The sequence below is a fragment of the Eleginops maclovinus genome, chromosome 8, assembly GCF_036324505.1.
Source record: "Eleginops maclovinus isolate JMC-PN-2008 ecotype Puerto Natales chromosome 8, JC_Emac_rtc_rv5, whole genome shotgun sequence".
Taxonomy (NCBI): Eukaryota; Metazoa; Chordata; class Actinopteri; order Perciformes; family Eleginopidae; genus Eleginops; species Eleginops maclovinus.
This window is the reverse complement of record NC_086356.1, coordinates 8214117-8234533: the sequence shown is the minus strand read 5'-3', so window position 1 is coordinate 8234533 and position 20417 is coordinate 8214117. Positions and strand designations below refer to the sequence as shown.

At 38.7% G+C, this 20417-nt stretch overlaps 1 protein-coding gene across 2 annotated transcripts in view; it reads left to right on the top strand.

Annotated features, from left to right (window-relative positions):
* The window catches only part of LOC134868371 (syntaxin-2-like), a 71608-nt gene that overhangs the window by 23747 nt on the left and 27444 nt on the right, over positions 1 to 20417 (top strand). The window lies entirely within an intron of this gene.

Below are 20417 nucleotides of genomic sequence, written 5' to 3'. Positions count from 1 at the left end.
TTAAAAAAAAAAGAATTAAAGGGAAAAAATAGGCTTGAAAATTGTTTTAGCATAATAAATAATAATTGAACAAAGCTGTGTTCTAATTTCAAAGAAAACTATCATATACCATCTCAAACAACAAATTCAGACGTGTTTTTTTAACAAGTTTTCCTTCCAGGTTTACAATTAAAAGTAAGTCGGGAGGGATAAAACAATCAACTGGTGGGGTAATGCTTTGTTAAGAAAGGCACTAGATGGTCCAAAAAACTTTGAATGCCGACGTCTTTTCTTTGATCACAGTTAATACTTCTCTAAGCGGATTAAACTGTCATATTAGATAGATTTGCCTCCGAGGGGATAAATATAAATCCTCCAAGTCTCAGCAGTGGGATCTGTAACCTTTTTGCATCATGCCACACATGGCAGCATTACTGTAAAATGCAAACACTCAGTATTAGGTTTGCGATTGCCTTGTCATGTTTCAAACAGCATGTCAGAATTCACTGCTGAAAAGAGAGAGAAAGAATACTAGTCCTGCTCATAATTATTTGGCATTAATAAGTAATGTTTGCATAAAAACAGTATTATATTTTACAACCAAATGCAACCACAATGGGGTTAATCCATTGATACTGGTTTGACAATTCAAGATAAAATGTCCTCACCTGATTTAATTACCAATGCTCAGCGGGAGAAATCTGGATAAAAGAGGCACAATTCCATCCAACTGTTTCTTATCAAAATAAGATAAGATATACTTTATTGATCCCACATTTTGGGATATTCTTTACATTTAGTGTGCAAGAATGGCATATTAAATTCAATAGAAATGTAAAATGTACAGTATGACGTTATAAGTCCATTTAACGAAAGAGAAAATATGGAGCAGCGAGTTCTCCTTCAGCCAGAAGTGAGTTGTTATACAGTGTTATTCGCTTGGCAGAAATGTAGTTAATATTTGCAATACAATTGAAGTGCTAACAGATTAAAAATGCACAATCACATGACCCCTGGAAAACTCTATGAAGATAAGTGTAAAAATAAGATTTTGTCAAGTGCTGTTTCCACATACAAGGTTCTGATTCTGGGGCTACTTACTCTTAACCACTTATAATGACTTCAGAGTACATTGATTGCTGCTTGATGCTCTTTAAAATGAGTAATGAGGGGAATCAGTGGTCATAAACTGTGATGGAGATTTCAGATAATGCTGGGTTCATTGGCATTAAAAAGAGTGCTTGGCCCACAGGAAGTAGCATGTGGGTAGTATATCAACCCATCTGAGTGGCAGGTTGGGTGAAACAGGACACAACAAGGACAATGTCTTGGTGCCCCAGGTGCCACTATTATTTAGGAGTAAAACAGTTGAGGTTGGAGGGTTCTGTGGAGGCGAGTGGATTTACTGGGATTAGTCTGATGCTTAATGAACCTCCTGGGAGCCGATGATTATTTCACAAAGAAACAACCCTTTTCACCATCTCAGCTTAAACAATGTGTGAAATTAATTTATAAATATTAATAGCCTTCCTAATCAAAACCCTGCTAATCCACCTGGATTTTGCTGTCAGGGTTGCAGAGGATTAGCTTCTTTGAATCGGCTCCTTTCGGCTGTTTATCTCAGGTGTTCTTAATAAAGCACCTGATCAGTGCATTGATTGAACTCACTTACCATTTATTTAGCTTTTTTTCAGCCTCTTATCACCATGCCCTATAGAGGCTTGAGGTTCTTACTCCAGCTGAGGCATATTGCCTATACACAAATAGAAAATCCACAAATACAGAAGACGGTGACTAATAGTCGAGGCTGAATCTACCACCACCCAGGCTTTGGTGAAAGGCTTGGTTGAAGGGGGCTTTTTTTCAAGAAATTAGCTAATTGGTGTATAAACTTTGACATTTTAACAATAACCTTAAAGGGACATAATTGAAGCCATTTCAAACCTCATTAGAGAGGCCCTATTATGCTCTTTGTGGTTTTGCCCTCCATGTGTGTTTTATATAGTTTTGTGTGCATGTAAATGGTCTGCAAAGGCTAAAACCCCAAAGATCACCCCATAGAGTGTATCTCCCACACACTCCCCCCCTCTAAAAAGTGCAATTAAACTCTAAACTACATGTTTCCACCATCATCACAACTATTTAAGGGTAACCATTTTAATAATCAGCAGAACATTCTCCTGACTATATCGACCTTTCTGTGCCTTTTCCTGTGGCCTTTTCCTGTGGAGAATTGAGATGCTCTGAGACAGCAGCTTTTAGCAGGATTAAATTGGTGCTGAGTAAATCCCATTTTATCCTGACCGCCTCATCAGGACGTATAGATGCTACCATGAAGCCCAGATTTGGCATTTTTATTTTCTGAGCACTAATCTGTAATCAGAGCAAATATTTGTGACCACATGCACGACTAAAGTGCTTTTAATTGCGCACTTTAATGTGTGGAAAATGTGGTTATTTTGTAAAATGATGTCATTATAGATGCTCTGCAATTACAGTACAGCTTAACCATGTTATTGATTTTCATTTGCATTAATGGAATTGAGAAATTAACAGAGACAGAGAAACAAACATCTAGAGTCAAACAAACAATATAAAGAGACAACAGATGAACAGACACAGATAGCAGCGCACTATACAGTACAGGTAAACATATTGTTGTTTTTTTAGAAGATAGGCTCTGATTGTTTATGATAAAAAGGCAGGGACTGAGCCATGGTCAGTTCCCAGTAAAGCTCTCATTCTTTATCTTAAACTGGATGGAGTTTAAATCAGCTTAACAGACTGAGACAGAGACCACAGTTAATGGCAGCAATTCAGCACATTTAAAATAATGGACACCAATGAGGATCATTCAGTTACACACTTTTATTCTCTTGAACTTCTATGACTGGCGGCAGAACTAGACTTTATGGCCACACTCAATAGCTGTGCATCAGCCAGCTGTGGTTGCAGGGCTTAATTTGCATAAAATAATGTAATTGTACAGAGTTCCATGTTAGAGAATATAAATCATTTGTTTTGATTTATTTGATTTACACCAGCGTAGCATTAGGGCTTTTTACCACAAATCACTGAAAATAGTATCAATTTATTTTGCAATTTCATGAATAATCAATTTACCCTTGAAAAAACTACTCGTTGACCAATAGAAAATGTTACAGATGCATCGGAAATAGTTGGACGTTTTTTTAAAGAGATGTGATAAAAGTTCAGCCCTATCCTTCACCAGATGACATATTTCTACCACAGTCAGGGCAACCATATATTTTGATTACTCATACTTTTACTCTTATCATATTTCACAGTCCATTTTCAATAAGTAGGGATATGAAAATGCAATATTGCCTGAGGAATGGAACCGCTCCGACAGTCGTAGCACAGAGAGAGAGAGAGATAGTGAGACAGACATCCACCAAGAAGAGAGACTTTAGATGTCTGACGTTACAATAGCTCTCATTATTGGGGTAACTGTTAAAGCTTTGATCTGTAATACACAGAGCATACGTACAGGATAGTGGACTGGTTTGCCATTTTTCTTTGTGCATGATAAAAAGAAATCACATATTGAAATCTAGAGGTAACTGATTGTATTGGTTGTCCCCTCAGCCACGGTTCAGGCAAACAGGTGGTAGTGTTACACCCAAAAGATTGATTTTGTTTATACTAACGCTTTAACCTCATGATTTATTGACTCGCAGCCGCACCCTGTAACATCATTTCTACGAAGCAGCCAGCATATGGTGTGTGGAGTTTTTTCGGCTGAAGAATTAATTTACCACTTTGGTTTGAGTCCCCGTGACAGGCGTGAAAGCTTGTTTTTGGTAGCGGCGTATAAAAGCAATGGAGGTGAAGGTTAGCTGTAATGCTCTGTGGCAAATTGACCATATATGCAATGCAATGAGGTATCTGTTCAGAGAATTGATTGTGAGACGATTGCTCTGTTCAGTCCAGGATGAACAGACAACCTGCCTTTACTTTAATGAACAGACAAACATTTGGGGTTGAGCCCTGAATCCCAAATCAACCTCTGTCTTGATGGTAGCATGATTACATAAGAGGTCAAAGACATTTCACACAAGGTACAATATGTGAGACCTGTCCAGAATCTTGATTTAAAACATGTTAAAAGTGCATACTCCCTTACTCACATGTTATCAGCCCATTTGTTTGGTGTAATAAGTTATTATCTGCCTCATAGATATAGGTTTGAGTGGCCAGCTTTACCTGCTAGAAGACCTCTTGTGGCCGTAGCAATTATGATGAGGCCAAAAGAGCCAATCTGATGTCATAGTATAATAGCATATGAGAACAACATGGCATTTAAACTTATTTTAGGTTATTCTGTATTTTATTCATAAAATATCCTTGGTCCTGGGCATGATTTTACCAAACCAATGTTTTTGTTTTTTCTATAGAAGTAACTACCTGCTAAAAGAATCCTCGATACATAAGTGTGTGCAGATTTTATGTGATGTGTGTTCATGTCCTATTTGTTTGGACCATGTGGCTAGGTGTGACAATCTGAACTACCCCAAAAGTACCTGTGTTTTATGTCATTCATTCATTTTCGTTTTGTTTCCTGTTTTATTTTGTAACTCAACTCTCCTCTCATCTCAGATCACTTCACTTCCTGCGTTGGAGTGTTTTCCCTCACATTTGATTGTCTGCCCCGCCCTGATTAGTTTCACCTGTCCCTGATTGGCTGTGCAGTCACCAGACTTCCTGCTTATCTGTTCCCACTTCCCTATTAGTCAATCATTATTTACACCAGTCCTCTTTTGGATCTGGTTTCGTTGCTCTTTGGAGTTCAGTTTGTTTACCTGCCTGCCATTTGGACTCCAAACATGTAGGACTTTTCTTGAGTGTTTTCATTGAAACTGGCCATCATTTAATCTGAATCTGGGTCCTTCCTGCATGTTTCAAACTCCAAATTGTAACACCAGTTATTACACGCTGCACCTTTACCTGGTCTATCTCAAGTTGTGACCAAAGTCATGTGGCCTATTTTGCTCTCCTATTTATTTGATTTTCTAAATTTGGCTTGGTATTTGGAGCTAATTTGGTTTTATGCAAGGCTCCTCTTTGAATCTCATTTCAGGTCACCCAGTATGGTGAGCTAACATGCTTTGTCATACAAATTATAAAACCACATTGCTTCTCTAATTTGTTATGCACTGCAGTTTGTTTGTTGCCCAGCTTTGTGAAAGTGGCATGCAAATTATTCCTCCCCTTCTGCTTGGGAGCAAAACTGACAGGCACAGATGTGAGATACATTGAGACCATTAAGCCGCCAGCCTCACTTATTTCTCTTCCTCCTTCACCTCCCCTAGCAGTGGGTGAGAAGTGATCACTTGTGTGGCTTTGCACAGGTTGCTGCCAGTCGTCATATAGACAGGCCAATAATGAAGATATGATTCAACAGTCCGCCACCTTGGCTAAAAAGGATGGGATGTCGAAGTGAAGGAAATTAGGAGGTGAAAGGAAACTGAGACAGGGAAGGCAAGATGTGAGGAAGATGAGTTTGTGAGAAGCCGTGATCCCCAGGCTCTGTCTAGACCCCAAGGCAAGAACAGTGGCACCACCGCCTTACTAGAGGCAGGGTATAATGCGGAAAAACTGAATATTGCTATTGATCAATAAATCCGGTTTTCCTTAAATCAGCTCTGACTTCAAAAAAGATGGAGGCAAAGGGACGGGGGGAAGCATACAGAAATGTGTGGATAGAAAATCCTTCATAATAAAATGATTGTTTGCTCTATCAGCCCTCAGTCGTGTGTTGAGTGATAACGTCAAGCTTTCAGTCCCATCAAGTTCACACGAAGGTTGGTCAGATCTCTGTGCAGGCTTGCCAAGTGCTTTCATCTCCAATCACAGAACCCCATTTCTTTGCACCGTGCTTTTGCTGTCATGTTGAAATGGGAAAACTGTTCCTGATGATGACAGGGATGTCCACCTCCTTTAGTCTTGTGTGGTTCCCAGGCTGACTGATGATCAGGATATCTTGGTTTTGATTTAGCAACTGCTTTCAAAGGCTGCTGCTGCACAGGATTATCTTTTTGATTTGGTGTACATGCATTCATGTAAGGCATGAAAGCATACTGAAACAGGTAACGATGAAATGGTGAGTTATATGCTACACAGCCCTTATGATAGCCGATATATTTCACTTGAATGGCATGGCAGATTGTGCGAGTGTCTTTTCCGACTGGGTTTTCTTATTTTTGAGGCAGTGTAGTGATGCTGAAAATCAAGCCAATGTGGAGTATCGAACACTGCAATTCCTCAAATTAACACGTCAACCAGATGTATAATTTCTAACTTATTATAACCGATCCAAACAAACAGTTTACAGTGTGTGCTTTAAATAATCATAGATATATCAATAATGGACAAATTGAAATTGAAGTATTGTAATTCACTATAGCTATCAATGACAAAGAAAACAAGCATAGTCCCCAAAATGCTAATTAAAAGTATTTCAAACTGTTTAGGTTGAGGTGTTGCAACCTGCAAATCGACTTATTGTCATTTTGGAAGTTCTCTGACCACTGAGTGAAACCTCTCATTCTTTTCACATCCAGGTACCATTTATGTGTCTCACTATGGTAAACCATTTAAAGCGTGAACATATGATAGAGTGTGCAAGCAGTAGAAATACTGTAATCACAACTGCCTACAGGGCATCAATCAGTCAGCAAAAGCTGAACCGAGCATGAGCAGCAATGGCGGAATTAATCACCTGGAATAAAGTAAGGCCTGCATTTTCCGTTTTTCATTTGTCAAAACGACACAGAGAAAACAAGACTAGAGATGATTAAGCACACGGTATTTGACACATAATAAGTCTGAGATCTGATAGATGGTCCGGAGAGGGCAGAAAAGGAAAATGTTTCCAACCATGTTTAGTGCTCTACAAACAGCTGCTAGTGGCAAGTAACAGCCAAATTATGCCAAAGGGCAGTGAGAGTCGTGATCTCTGTTACTGAAGTGTTAAAGCATGACGGTACATAGAAAAACATGTGCTTTACATTCTGCTGTTTTTCATCTGCCGTCTTATTTCTTTTGGTACATTCTGCTCTCTGACTACATGGCAGCTGTCCTTGCCAGAGGCAGAATTTTCTTCCCACATCCCACTGTTACTCATTTAAACGACACACCTCTTACTATCTGAGCTTGAGAGCAGATATTAAATTGCTTTTGATCGCGGTGTAATCAAATCTTAAAAAGTGAAGAAGCACTGAACACCTTGAGCCACTGACTCTTCAGTAAGTCTTTGTAACAACGTAGGAGGGCAAGTGATCTGCCACAAATTACAAACAAGAAAAAGTAGCAGTCCTAGCATCAGCCAGATGACAGCAGCATCTATCATAAAACTTTTATAAAAAGTATCACATGTACTGTACTGCATGCGGTCCTGTGCATTTTTCATTGTGCTAATCTGAAATGTTGTTTCTAAAGGTGGAGAAAAAGCCACAAAACACCGGAACTGTGCTCTGACTATGGTGTGTGTGTGTGTGTGTGTGTGTGTGTGTGTGTGTGTGTGTGTGTGTGTGTGTGTGTGTGTGTGTGTGTGTGTGTGTGTGTGTGTGTGTGTGTGTGTGTGTGTGTGTGTGTGTGTGTGTGTGTGTGTGTGTGTGTGTGTGTGTGTGTGTGTGTGTGTGTGTGTGTGTGTGTGTGTGTGTGTCTCTGTCTGTCTGTCTGTCTGTCTGTCTGTCTGTCTGTCTGTCTGTCTGTCTGTCTGTCTGTCTGTCTGTCTGTCTGTCTGTCTGTCTGTCTGTGTAATCATTCCATACAAACTCCAAATATACTGTTGACGTTTTGAAATGTTTTTAGAAATTGAGCTAATTCAGAGGTTGTCATATAATTGATAAAAAATCTTGAACAGGTTTTGAAAGAATCGATCAATACAAAAACAATTACTCAAAATATGACTTAAGGCTCTACATACTCGCAGTCCACCCATAAAGATGATTTCACTTATTTTCCTGATAAGACCTCCACTCATAAACATGAGGATGTGCATGATTAATTTAGTTGTGTCTATAAGTGCAAGCAAGCACAAAACCTTTAGAAATCATGTAAGCTTTTGCAGATGGGTAATCAACCTTTTTAACATTAATTTTGAAGGAACGGAAAGGAGAAGCCTAGGTATTAATAAGGCTGAAATCGGCTCATTATGTGTAATGAGTCACTGTCAATGTATACAGGGATACGAACATGGAACGGAGCATCAATAATGTTATCAGTTCCACCTGGGCTTATCTTATTATAACAAGTCAAAATGTCTGCTTCAATCTGAGGTGAGGTCAAATCCACCAGAAGAACTGATCATGTAAAGTAAGCATTTCTGAAATGAATCCAGCACTGCTGCTTATTGGTTCCCTCATTGGATGTTTTGATTTGATTTAAGTCATTGTACCCTGCTTAAAGCTTCACCCATCGACAGAAAGAGGGAATTAATATCTAAAACTATCAATTTTCATCAATAGATACTGGAAGATTGATTTATTTTCATCAAATTATAATATATGTTGTATTATCAACCTGTGTATGGTTGACTCCACTTGACACTGCTCACATTAAGTCAAGTTTTGCCGTGTTGCTATGGGACATAACGTCTGCTTAAATTCAAGCTCCTCCCCACTTTTGCCCTATTGGTTGATGCATCTCGAGACCTACAGCAAATCAGTCCCTCTGGGGATATAAAGGCTGGGGAGTTACTCTTTAAGGTCTCCTTTTTTACCATATGTGCTCCATGTCATGGATGTATTTGCCTTGGCAAGCTAGTCTGTAAGGGTTCACTCCTTGGTTCCTTTGGGATTCCTGTCAAATTCAGTTAGCCTTGTTTACCTAAGACTTACCTACTCGAAGGTACTATTGCCTGTTGGTCTTTTTTATATTAACCTTTAAGTTACTTGCTAGTGAGCCCTGTATAGAGGAGCTGCCACATTTAGTTGCCTCCATTTTCTCTTTGTTTTTCTGATTATATAACAAGTAAGGCTTGGAATTTGTCTGGCTTTTTTCTTGGCAGATTAGTCAGTCATGCACATACAGTATACAGTTTATGATTTAGATTTTAATCACCATTTTTTTGCTTTCAAATGCTGACATGTGAGGATCAATTTGAAGACCAATTGCTGCAGCTGAGAGGTTGAAAGCACTGAGTCAACACATGTACTTGAAAAGTTGAAAGTAGTTTAGCTTGCCTATCTGTCCAAGTCATCCACCTTAAGCCAAAAATAAAGGGGAACAAAAAAGGTGAAGTACATGCAGAAAGGGAATGTGGTTGCTCTGTGAAGGACCTAACAGGGATAAATGCGGTGGAGGAAAAATCAGAAAATAAAAAGAAGGGTTGAATTAAGTCGACTTGAGTACCATGATTTCACCTTGTGCATCCTTACAGCATGTTCCCCACACAGCACACAGTCAAAAGGATTGCAGAAATCCTACATGGGGTATCTTGGTTTCCTTTTGGTCTGATAGCATCACACAGTTCCCTAAAGAAATCTCAGTGGTGCATTCATGGTGGTTAATCCTGTTATACTTCATACCAAACATGCGCTATCTGGAAATGCTTGGTGGCAGGGTGCATTATTGCTCTGATATGTCCAATCGAGAAAATGTCAGTAATCGTTTTAGATGGACCTGCTTTTAGAGGATGATTGGCTCGAAAAAAAAAGATAGGTGAGATGTTGGGCAAAAATATCACTGGCTTCACCATCAACTGCCAACCTTAGCCTTCCAGCCAATCGACCCCAGGGTTCGACAACATGTGTGTCCTGAGATACCCTTTATGATATATTCCTGTACTTTGAGCTGTTGTTGTTAACAATTCTCTTTAATTATAGTTTCAGGATGCATTTTGTTGCCAGTTTTAATGGTTTCATTAGATGTTTTGTGTCTTGCAGGTTTATACTGTATTGTTTTTTAGCACATACATTTTGTGCATGTCGGTATTCAACCCTGATCCCTAGAAAATGTGTGTGTTCTAATACTCCCTCTCTCACATACACTTTTTTGTTAGCTGAGACACTTAAATGTTCTTCAAACGTCCATTAAATGTTAAATTGAATTCCCATCCCCATAAACGCCCATTTGCTGATGCCAAATAGCGTCTGACCTGTTTTTAACCTCCGTTTGATCAACTGATGATGCAGTTTCAACTAATGTCGTTGTCTGCCTGAACAATTTTATTTTCCCTCTCTTTCTCTCAATATTGTTTGCTCTCCTAACATCTTTTCATAGCTCCCTCTGTCTCTCGCTATGTTTTAAGATTATGCTCTATAAAATCTTAATCAAGCTCTCAGTCTTTAAGATGGAAAAGTTAAGAAAAGACAGCTAACAATTCCTTTTTGTTACATACAAAATGATTTAATAGATATAACTATAAAGTGCCTTTTGTCTCTTAAGTCACATGCTTGGAGTACATGTGACTCATACCTCCATTTCCACATGTTAACCTGCTTGATAGACTATTCAGAAAATGAAGTGGGACAATCATTATTTCATAGTAGCATTTGTGAGGTTTCAAATTCCTCATTAGTCCTCTCTGGGATCCCTCAGGCAAACCACTAATGGTTTTTCTTTGATAAACATTATTAATATACAGTAGTGGCATACATTATTATTCATAGTGGCCCACTTTCTCTTTGTCAGCCTTTGCCCGCATGTTTTTTTAAACAGAATTGTCCTTACATGTTGTATTTATTGTCCAATCCCTCTACAGGGAAATCTTGCTACCATTGTGTATTGATGCAGCCACGATCATTGCACTAGTGCTTCCAAAGTATAATGCCATTGTTGGATTGTGGCAAAGTGACTTTCTCAGCACAACACATTTGATCAACCCTGAAGGCTCTTTTTCTCTCAACGTTATTTGCATCTCTTTCTTTCTGAACCTCTTTTTACAGCCCCCTGTCTCTTTCTGTATTTTAAGATTATGTTCTTAACATATTAATTAAGCTTGAGTCTTTAAGTTTGGAAAGTTGAGAGACAATTTGTCTGTCTCGACCTGATTAGTTTCACATGTCCCTGATTGGTTCTGTTGCCACCAGACGTTCTGTTCATCTCATTGTTGGATTGTGGCCAAGTGACTTTCTCAGCACAATTGCTCAACTTTGGTAACCCCGGTCCATTGTGTCCCTAAACTCTAAAGGCTGGAAAGACTCTATCACTGCTCCTTGTCTACTTCCAAACAAGCAGGAACATGTTCAAAAACCTTAATCTCTTTTAAGTATTGCAACCAAACCAAGGAAGGTCTCCATACATTAAGTCTTTTCAACCAGAATCACACATTTTCACAGCCCTAAGTCTACAAATGTTACCCTTAAGCCATGATCTTTCCTTTAACCTTAAGAACCCAACTTATACTAAGTTCTGGACCACTTGAGGAAAGGTTTGCTTTTGAGTTGGTTGAAAGTCCTGTGCTAGAGATTATCAATCTTTAACTAGTGCGTTCAATCGCAGTCACAGCTTTATCTTTTAAATGTAGTTTCAAACCATTTTTGAGGGAACTGACAAATGATGTCTTCCTGCCGATACATGTGTACGTTTTTTACGCTATCCCTTGTGTCTACAGAGACAGACAACCTAATTGTTGCAAAAAGGGTTTGATTACTTTCCAGATTAAAAAAATAAAGTGAAACCAAGGGGCTTGTTTGTAAAGAAGGAGATCAGGGGAATGAGAGGCAGGTGGGCAGACAGGTTCTGATTATCCTGAGGTATAGTGCTTAGAGCAGATAAAGTTGCTGGATAGGATTGGTTTGGCAGGATTTGGAATGACAGAGACTGTAACGATGACAGGCCGTAAATGGGCAGAAAAGATGAAGCTGTCTCCATCACTTGAAGGTCTTTGCAGTAGTATAAAAAGGAGGAAACAGGCGAGCACTTTGGGATATCATTACTTGACAGTACTCTTTGTCATAAAGGCAAGCAGACTTTTCTTAAAACTGTGAATCTGACAACTGAAATAAGAGTTGATTGCTTTCAAACTTTTCTTAAAGAATGGTGGTCGTTTCAATTTGAGGGTGCGTCAATCTGTTATCTGTCAGATAAAATTGTCAGCAGAACATTGGAGCTGATTCCAGCAGACGATGGTGAATATTGTCTAATGTTGACACTGCCCTGCTGTGATGATTAAAGGGACCTTATTCTTCTTCTAAAGTATGATCATTTTTCTAATATAGTATCTATTCGATCTTGGTATTGAGGAATGTTTTATTTTGTTTAGCTCTGTTACCTAGCACTGCAGAAAATACATCAATTAATTGTACAAATGCTTCTAAAGGTGGTTAAAATTAAGGTAACTGTGTGAAAAATGTTGAGTTATTGGGATATATACATTAAGAATTATGTTTGTTAGTTAGTATTACAGTGATCAAACACATTCACATTCATTCCAGATGGTGTGGCGTACTACTCCTTTTATATTGTGTCGAACCCTAATATTGTCCCCAGAGGTTTGTGTTCTGAGAGTATTTTGTCTCTGTTGTTTGTGTTTGTATCATCTTGTGTTGGTATCACTCGTTGACACATCAAACCTTGTACACAATCCAAATGTACAGGGGAAATAACTTGTGTTCCTCACAAGTTTTATTTTAAAATGCAAAATAAATCCTTTTTAACCCTCGTGGAATAGTCAGGAGATGAGGCCTGAGTATAGGATGTCAACAACAGTAAATATCTAAAAATAAATATACTGCTCTCTCTTCTTGTGAAAATGAAATGAAAATTTAAACGGCATCGGTGGTTTGGAAGAAGTCAGTGCAAATGAAAAACAGAAACTGGGAGCACAACAGAAGAATCTTAGACTGAGGCAAAGGTGGGAAAAGAGATTAGACAAATTAAGAAAGAGAGAAGGAAGCACTGAGGAATGCAAAGATGTACGAGCGCTGCGTTTCCCGACTTTACTCAGAGGAACAACTGAATAATTGATAACGCAAAAGATTAATGTGAGGGGGTCGTGGATGTATATTTCCTCAGTTTATAAGTATAATAAAATGAGATTAAAGTTTAATTTGTACACCATTATACAGCCTTCATTAAAAAATAACCCTCACTGTGTGTAAATATCTAGCTTCACACAACCTGAGATGGAGGAGAGGTTTTCTTCCAGCTCCTTTTTATGTATCGTTTGCTAGAATTTGAATTCTCTATAACTGATTTGTTAGTTTATAAACCGATGTTTACTAGGTATTGTGTTTACTGTGTTCACCATCTTTGTTGAGTGTTAGCATACTAACATTTGCTATTTAGCACAAATAGCTCAGGTTAGTGGAAATGTCATTGGTTTTGCAGCTTTAAGTATTGTAAAAGCAACAATCTGTGTTCTTGTGTTGTCCAGTTTGGGTGCCCTGCCTTTCCCAGTGTGTTTCAGAAAACGAATAGTAATAGGTTGGCGTTGGGTAGAACTTGACTGAAGCCCCCAGGAATTGCGACGGACATTGAAGCTAATTTTCCGAGTAGCTTAATGGTTTCACTACAAGTTCTGTGTCAGTCTGTGACGCCATTGGTCCAATTGACTTAAATTGGGAAAGAAAAGTCTGTCAATCAGTGGATTTCTTTTTTTAACTGAATCAACAACTGAGCCAAGAATGACCGTGATGCTGCGGATTAGAGGGGGACGCTCTATGTGTCCAGATACAGATACTTTTGCTCTTGAGTCAGGCCATTTTGGCTTCATGCGCCATTGAGCAACTTTCGTAGGGAATGAACGGGGTTCCGCCTCCAACGCGTTATCCAGTTCTATTGATACATCCATGAGCTAACTCTACCCTCTTGTGTTACTTCCTGTTGCAGAGAAACAAGATGGAGACAGAGCAAAACAATATGCTGAAGGACAAATTGCTTTAAAACGGAAGGCCGGAAATCATTTGTTGACATCACTATGAATAATTTACCTTTTTACACCCTGTCTATTCTCTGAACTAGTTTTTATGGTAATCCACCCATTCACTGTTAAGATATTAGCAACTGCTGCCTTAGCCCTTGTGGCACTTTTAACTGTTAGCTCCGAACTTCAAGAAAACTTTAACTCAGCCTGGATAAGATCAGGGTTCATTGTGTTTTGGGGGTGAACAGTCCTTTTATATAGGAGAATGTGTGGAGTTGAAGTGAAAACATCGAGGTGTAGAATTGGCCATTTTCTGTTGATTATGTTTCCTGAGTGTCTGAGTGACTGAATGTCAGGACTGGCTGGGCACCAGTGACAGTGTGTCTGAGAAATGACTTGTAATAGGCTATTACTACACAAGAACTCCTCATCTCCAGCAGTCTGCCTCCGGGATCTGCACTGCCACTGGAGGGAATACAAAACAGAGAGAGAGGAACAGACAGAGGTATTGAGATTGAGAATGATTGACTGGTAGAAAGAAGTAAAGATGCCAGGAATCAGAGCTGGACAAAAAGTCTCTCGAGAGATGGTCTGAGCTAAGGAGAGTTAGAGGATCACTTCACCTTTCAAAGTGCAAAAAATAAATGGTGGGCCCAGCACATGAAGATAATTCCTTGGCTTATTAACCACAATGTTCACCATGTTCTAAGGCCAGTGGGATGAATTCACAAAGCGTCCTTGTAGTGGTTGTGATTTAAAAAAGAAAGATCTTGGTAAAGAGGAAAGCTCCTCAATTTGCACTAATATATAAGCAAAGTGGTCAAAAATAGTACAATAACACTACAACTGTATTGTCCCATGTTGTGTCAGGTTATAATGGCCAAGCAGTGCATTTCTATTAAAATGGCAGTTTACAGCTAGTAGCCAAGAAGCAGGTGAATGAGCCACTTGTTTTTTTGACCATGATGGAAAAGTTATGACAAAGGAAAAAAGCAAATGGGAATCCATAAGGACCTGCAACTACAAAGGCTACAGAATTATGTGGTGGAGCATGCTATTAAATCGTACCACTTGCCCTAGGAAATGTGTTACAATTTTCCCATTGTACCCTAGGATAAAGGAGAAGCACTGAAGTAAAAGCGTTGACACATTATTACTCCCTGGTCAATTAGGAACCTCCCTAACATTTTGTGGTATGTGTTCATGTGCGAGTATTTAGCTCAGTACATCCTCATCGTCTGTCAGCAAAGCTGTAGCAGTGTAATTACTCCCCGATTACATGTGTGTTTGATGAATACGTTTTTTCATTAAAATCTGCGTAACATTGTAGTAGATGTGGATGGATTGGTTGAACAAACATCGGACCACTGGACTACAAAAGTACCATAATTGTTTAAACCTTAGCAATTCATTCTTACTTAAGGGCGTTATAATGAGTAGTTGAAAGCCTGTAACGTGGATATACACGTATCTAGAAAAAGTTGATATTAAAACAATGGTTTGGGCTCTTGTATATTGCAGTATTATTTACGTCTTCTGCAATGCCAAACATTTGGAAGTTCACATGATTTCATTGACGGGAAATCAAATGTGATAAAACTAGCGTAAAATAGGCCTACAGTATTTTTTCATTGTCAAAAGAACTGCTGTCCTTCTGTGTGGAGGAACATCAAGTACATCAATAAAATCAAACTTTTTAAACAGCAATTTACTGAATGACTAAATGGCACTTGTTCTTTATTGGGAACTTTCTTGAAATCACAATAAAGAAGCTCAGAACTGTATGTTGCCCAATTAAAACCTCTTTCAGTGTACTGTCCGACAGATTTCAAACAGAGCCCCAGGTGAATAAAAGAGGGACCATGTGTCTCCTTCGCTTAGATTGTTTGGAAATTAAGTTCCAAACAGCACACAGAGGAAAAACAACAACACTGACACTGGGGTGCTTGAAGTGAGCATCCTCTGTGTGACTGCTCTGTGCAATGTAACTTTAAAGGCCATCCAGGAAGCAAACGGTATTTCCCATCTGACTTCTACCTTTCTAAAAAGAAAATTGTTTGTGAAGAGAGAGGTGATTTTGCTGAAACAAGTCTGTCTCTATCTGGTATAAACAAAAGCGAAGCAATCCCACACTGGGAAAGGAAAAGGCAATGGTAAAAAGAGCCCAAACTACAAGTGGATCTGGCTTGCTGGCTCCCATCTGGACACCGCTTAGGACAGTGAAGGTTTTGATGAGAAGCAATTTTTAGTTCATTTGCTTATTTTGTTTTATTTTGCCTTCCTAAATGTGCTATTTACTGCATTTAAATGACATTGTCCACCAATAATGTTGTGTAAATGTTTTGATAAATCGGCGACCTGTCCATCTGCGTTTCACACAGAGCTCTGCTGGGATTGACTCCAGCTCCTCACAGCGTCTGTAAGTGCCAGCTGTGGCACATGTGAGATACCTAATGGCGGACCATCACAGCAGCCCAGTTTTGGAGTGAGCCTTTTTTTTTTTCTTTGACCTGGCTTACAGTTTAAGCTCCTTATCCTGTCTGTCGACTGTTTCTTCCCCAAACAAATAGGCAAACAGGATAGGCACTGAATGCACAACTGGAAAGTTTTCTTTTTTTACTCCAAGTGGCAAAAGACAACTTTTTTTGCTCTAACTTATCATTTTGAAGAAACATGTTGATTGATGTAATACCTTTAGAATGAAAATGACACCATCTGCATTTAGATCGGTTCCCTATGCAATTCAGTCTGCCTCCAGGCACACATCATCAGGGCAAATGTAAGTTTGATTTAAGGCACACCAAGGAAGGGGATAGCGCTTTGGTTGCACTCATACTTATAAATGTAACACAATTAATAAAACTCTCTATATTTATGACAAAAGGTCCTTATTGCTCCCAAACTGCAACACTTTCATGCATACTTTTAAAAGGTAAAACAGCATAAGGCAGCAGTTGTTGATTAATTAAACATGTTGACTTATGTCGTATGTCACCACAGCAACAGAAAAAAACTGCAACCATCTGGTCAGGAAATTGGCAATATATCTTTATATGTTGCCCTACAGTATCAATGGCAATAAATAAAGCGGCACATTTTCTACAAGACATAATCACCTGACATCTGAAATGACAAGAATAATTGATGTTACACACATGGCCGTCTCAGTATGAATGTGTTAAACAAATGTGTCAAATGTTAGCAGAGAAAATGGAAAGGTCTGTTTATTTAAATCCTCAAAGGGAGAACCACTATGCGTTGATGGACATCTGATTAATTTGTTTTGCTATTTGGGTTTATTTTGCCTTTAATTAACCATTATGGCTGCATTCATTTGTTTATAATTGGGCTGTCTCCGCTTGTTTAACAAATCTGTAATAAACGGTGTATCTGAAATACAGACACCCTTTGGAAGCCAAGCCTTCCCCCATATATAAATATGATAGCTAACAGAATGCATTATATTACTTTTAGACTTTTTAAATCCAGACAACATGACTCCAAATGTACAGTTTTTTCTCTTCAACTTTTATCATGTCGACAAAATTCCATTTGTTTTTTAATAGTAAAAAAAATAAACTGGCATTTAAAGAGTTACATTTATGAACATTTATGGATATCTGGTAGCTTCCGATGGCTGAGATATTTAAGGTGGGGTTAGGGTTATATGTTTGTGCAAAGATTTATGTCTCTCCTTATAAAATGTAAAATCCATTTCCCATAACCTTATAAACTCTGAACAGAAATATTCAGGTACAACTGAGACATGATGTGGATCTGTGTCTTAAAAATGTTTGATAAGACTTTACTTTTCTGTCACAGGCACTTCATAAATCAAGTTCTAATGTTTGACAGTTCAATTTATTTCCCTGGTGCATCTATCATTTAGACAAATAACACCTTAGCTGATGTTTCTTTTTTTACAACCATTTCCAATCCTGAAGACACTGTATCTGGTGGGAAGCCTCAAACTCTAGGCAGAGCAGTAAATAAATGCTACAATAATGATGAATGAGCTTGCTATCACTCATCTGACATTTTGCCGTGGAGAAACTTCTTCGGTTAGTGGAAGACCAACTTTTTGTTTAACTGTGACAAAGCTTGTTTTATCACATCATCTTTCTTCAAGATCCTGAGGACAGTGTAGTGACAAGGATGTGTGTGGGAGATAAATGGCATAGAAATTAGCTCTACTTATTGTACTGCCCAGACTAATTGTGATAAATTGTGAGCATGAGGTCTTTAAATAATCCATCTGGAAAGAAAGTTCACAGCTGGTTTATGGCAATCATGACTCCTGAACCTCCTCATCACTTACTGAGATTAACACCTGTTAGGAACTCAGTGGTATTATGTTTTAGATACTACATGTTAATTAAAGTGACAACAGATGTTTTTCTTTGCTTTACCTCATCATTGTGACGTAAAAGTTGATAGTAGAACTGACTGAGTACCCCCTAAAGAGCTTCCGGGAAAATGATAGCATGAATCATGGCACAAAGGAAGCGTGTAGACCATTGTGCAACCAAAATAGGAAAAGTATAAGAGTATTTATCCTATTTCTTTTTAGTTACCAGAAATTGGCAGACAGTGGAACACACTTAAGTAAGAAAAGGAAAATTAAATGCAAAGCGCTTTGTGTGCGAGTCTCTCAGACAAACGAAAGTCTGGTTGTCTTTGCGAAAGCTGTACCGGCGATCACACCACTTGCTGACGGGAAAAGTTGTCTATTTTCAGATTTACAGATTGAGCACCACACAAATGCAAATGATTGGTGGTCATGCTCCTTGCACTTGAACTACACTTTTCAACTTGAGCGCTAAATTCTCATTTCTGGGCTGTAGGACTCCTCTTTATTAATGCTTAATTGAGCTGTCAGGCACATATACACACATACGGTTCTTGTACATTGTTCATATTTTGCTATCCATAAACTAACACAGGGAGCCCAATCTGACAGCTGAGTTTTCTAGCTTTCATTAATCATAACATCTGTGAAAACATGTATTTTTCTTTCCCTCATGCCCATTTCCTTACACTCTGTTAACACCACTTTTGGCAAGAGGAAGCATTACTGCAGACATGATGTTGGCAGCCTCTTTTCTTTCCATAATTCCTAGAAAAGAGCTCAACCACATTTTGGCGGGTTTACGTTTTCCCTATTTCTTGTCACTCTAGTCATGAACTTTCTCCAACCTCAACCAAATGTTTTAAATGCCTAACCTTGAGTTTGTAATCCCTGCTTCTATGGCATTCCTGAAAAGCTTGAATGTATTTGCATTCAGTCATTATGTTTACATCCAACAAGGAGGAAGTGTATTCAGTGCGCTGGATGTTTGTTTGTTTATTTGTTTGTTTGTTTGTTGGTTGGTTTGTAGCATAGTCTAATAGGGAACCCATTCAATGTTGGAGCTGATCTGAATTACTGATCTTCTGACTTATGGAAAAGCCTTGGTGGAGGACTGTGCTTTCCAAAAACCCATCTACTCATTATTATTATTATTATTATTATCACTGTTGTGATATAGCCAGGAAAGCATGCTGGCTTGAGTGCTGCGAAATGTGACAAACCGCAGTAGGACATCTTTGTATTTCTTTTGACTACTGCATTCAATTTCCTATGTATTGGGACCAGCTAATTATTTTTCTGGCATAGTATGGTTATTAGCAAGGACTATTTCTACAGTATACAGTGTCAGTGTCTCAGCTAATGCATACCGAACGTCGTACTTCCAATGCTTCACAATAGAAACAATCAACTGGCAACTTTTTTTTGATTCAGCTACAGGGAATGCAATTTTCATCAACATCGTGCCAAACAAATGGCCATTTTTGGCATTGTATTGTTGAGTGTATAATTTTTTTTTAAATTGCCAGAGAGTAAAGGAGCCATGTTGAGCTGTTAGATGAAGAGCTGCAGGCGACAGGCTGTACACCTCAGCAAGGGACAGCTTCTATTGAGCTCTGTTCTGTTTCTCACGCCATGTGCAGCATGAAATCAGATCGCAGTTGCAATTATTTTTGACTGACTTCTTTTTTCTAAACATAAGATTGATTGGTTGTGCTGTAAACACACACAGCCCTTTCTCTTCTGTTGTATTCCTGGCAAAGAAGCTACTGCTGAGTGTTTGCAAGAGTATTAAACCTGACTTACTGTTGAAAAAAGCTACCATCCTGTGTGGTGTATTAAATCTGTTCAAACATACAGTTAGTTAAATCAGTTCATATAAAGTTAGTTACTCTCTGAGGTCATAGAGAGTGCAGAGAGTGATGTTGTACAACAGGGTGTTGTATAACAAACCTCTGGAATATGTCAGAAGGCCTCCAGGGATGAGTAAGAAAAAGACCAACGTATATCTCACCTTATTTGGGTACGAGCAAGACATGGTGTACGAATGTATAGCTCACCTTATTTGGGTACACATTCTTATAGAACATTGCATTTGGTCACACACCCACATTTCTCCTATAAATTGCATGCACAAAGAGATTTCGGGGGGACTTCCATAATCGGCTCTGGGAACCTCGTATTGCCCGTGTTGGTGTATGATACTATGCTGTTGTAATAAACCTTACTTTAAACAAGCTGGTGTCTCCGGGACTT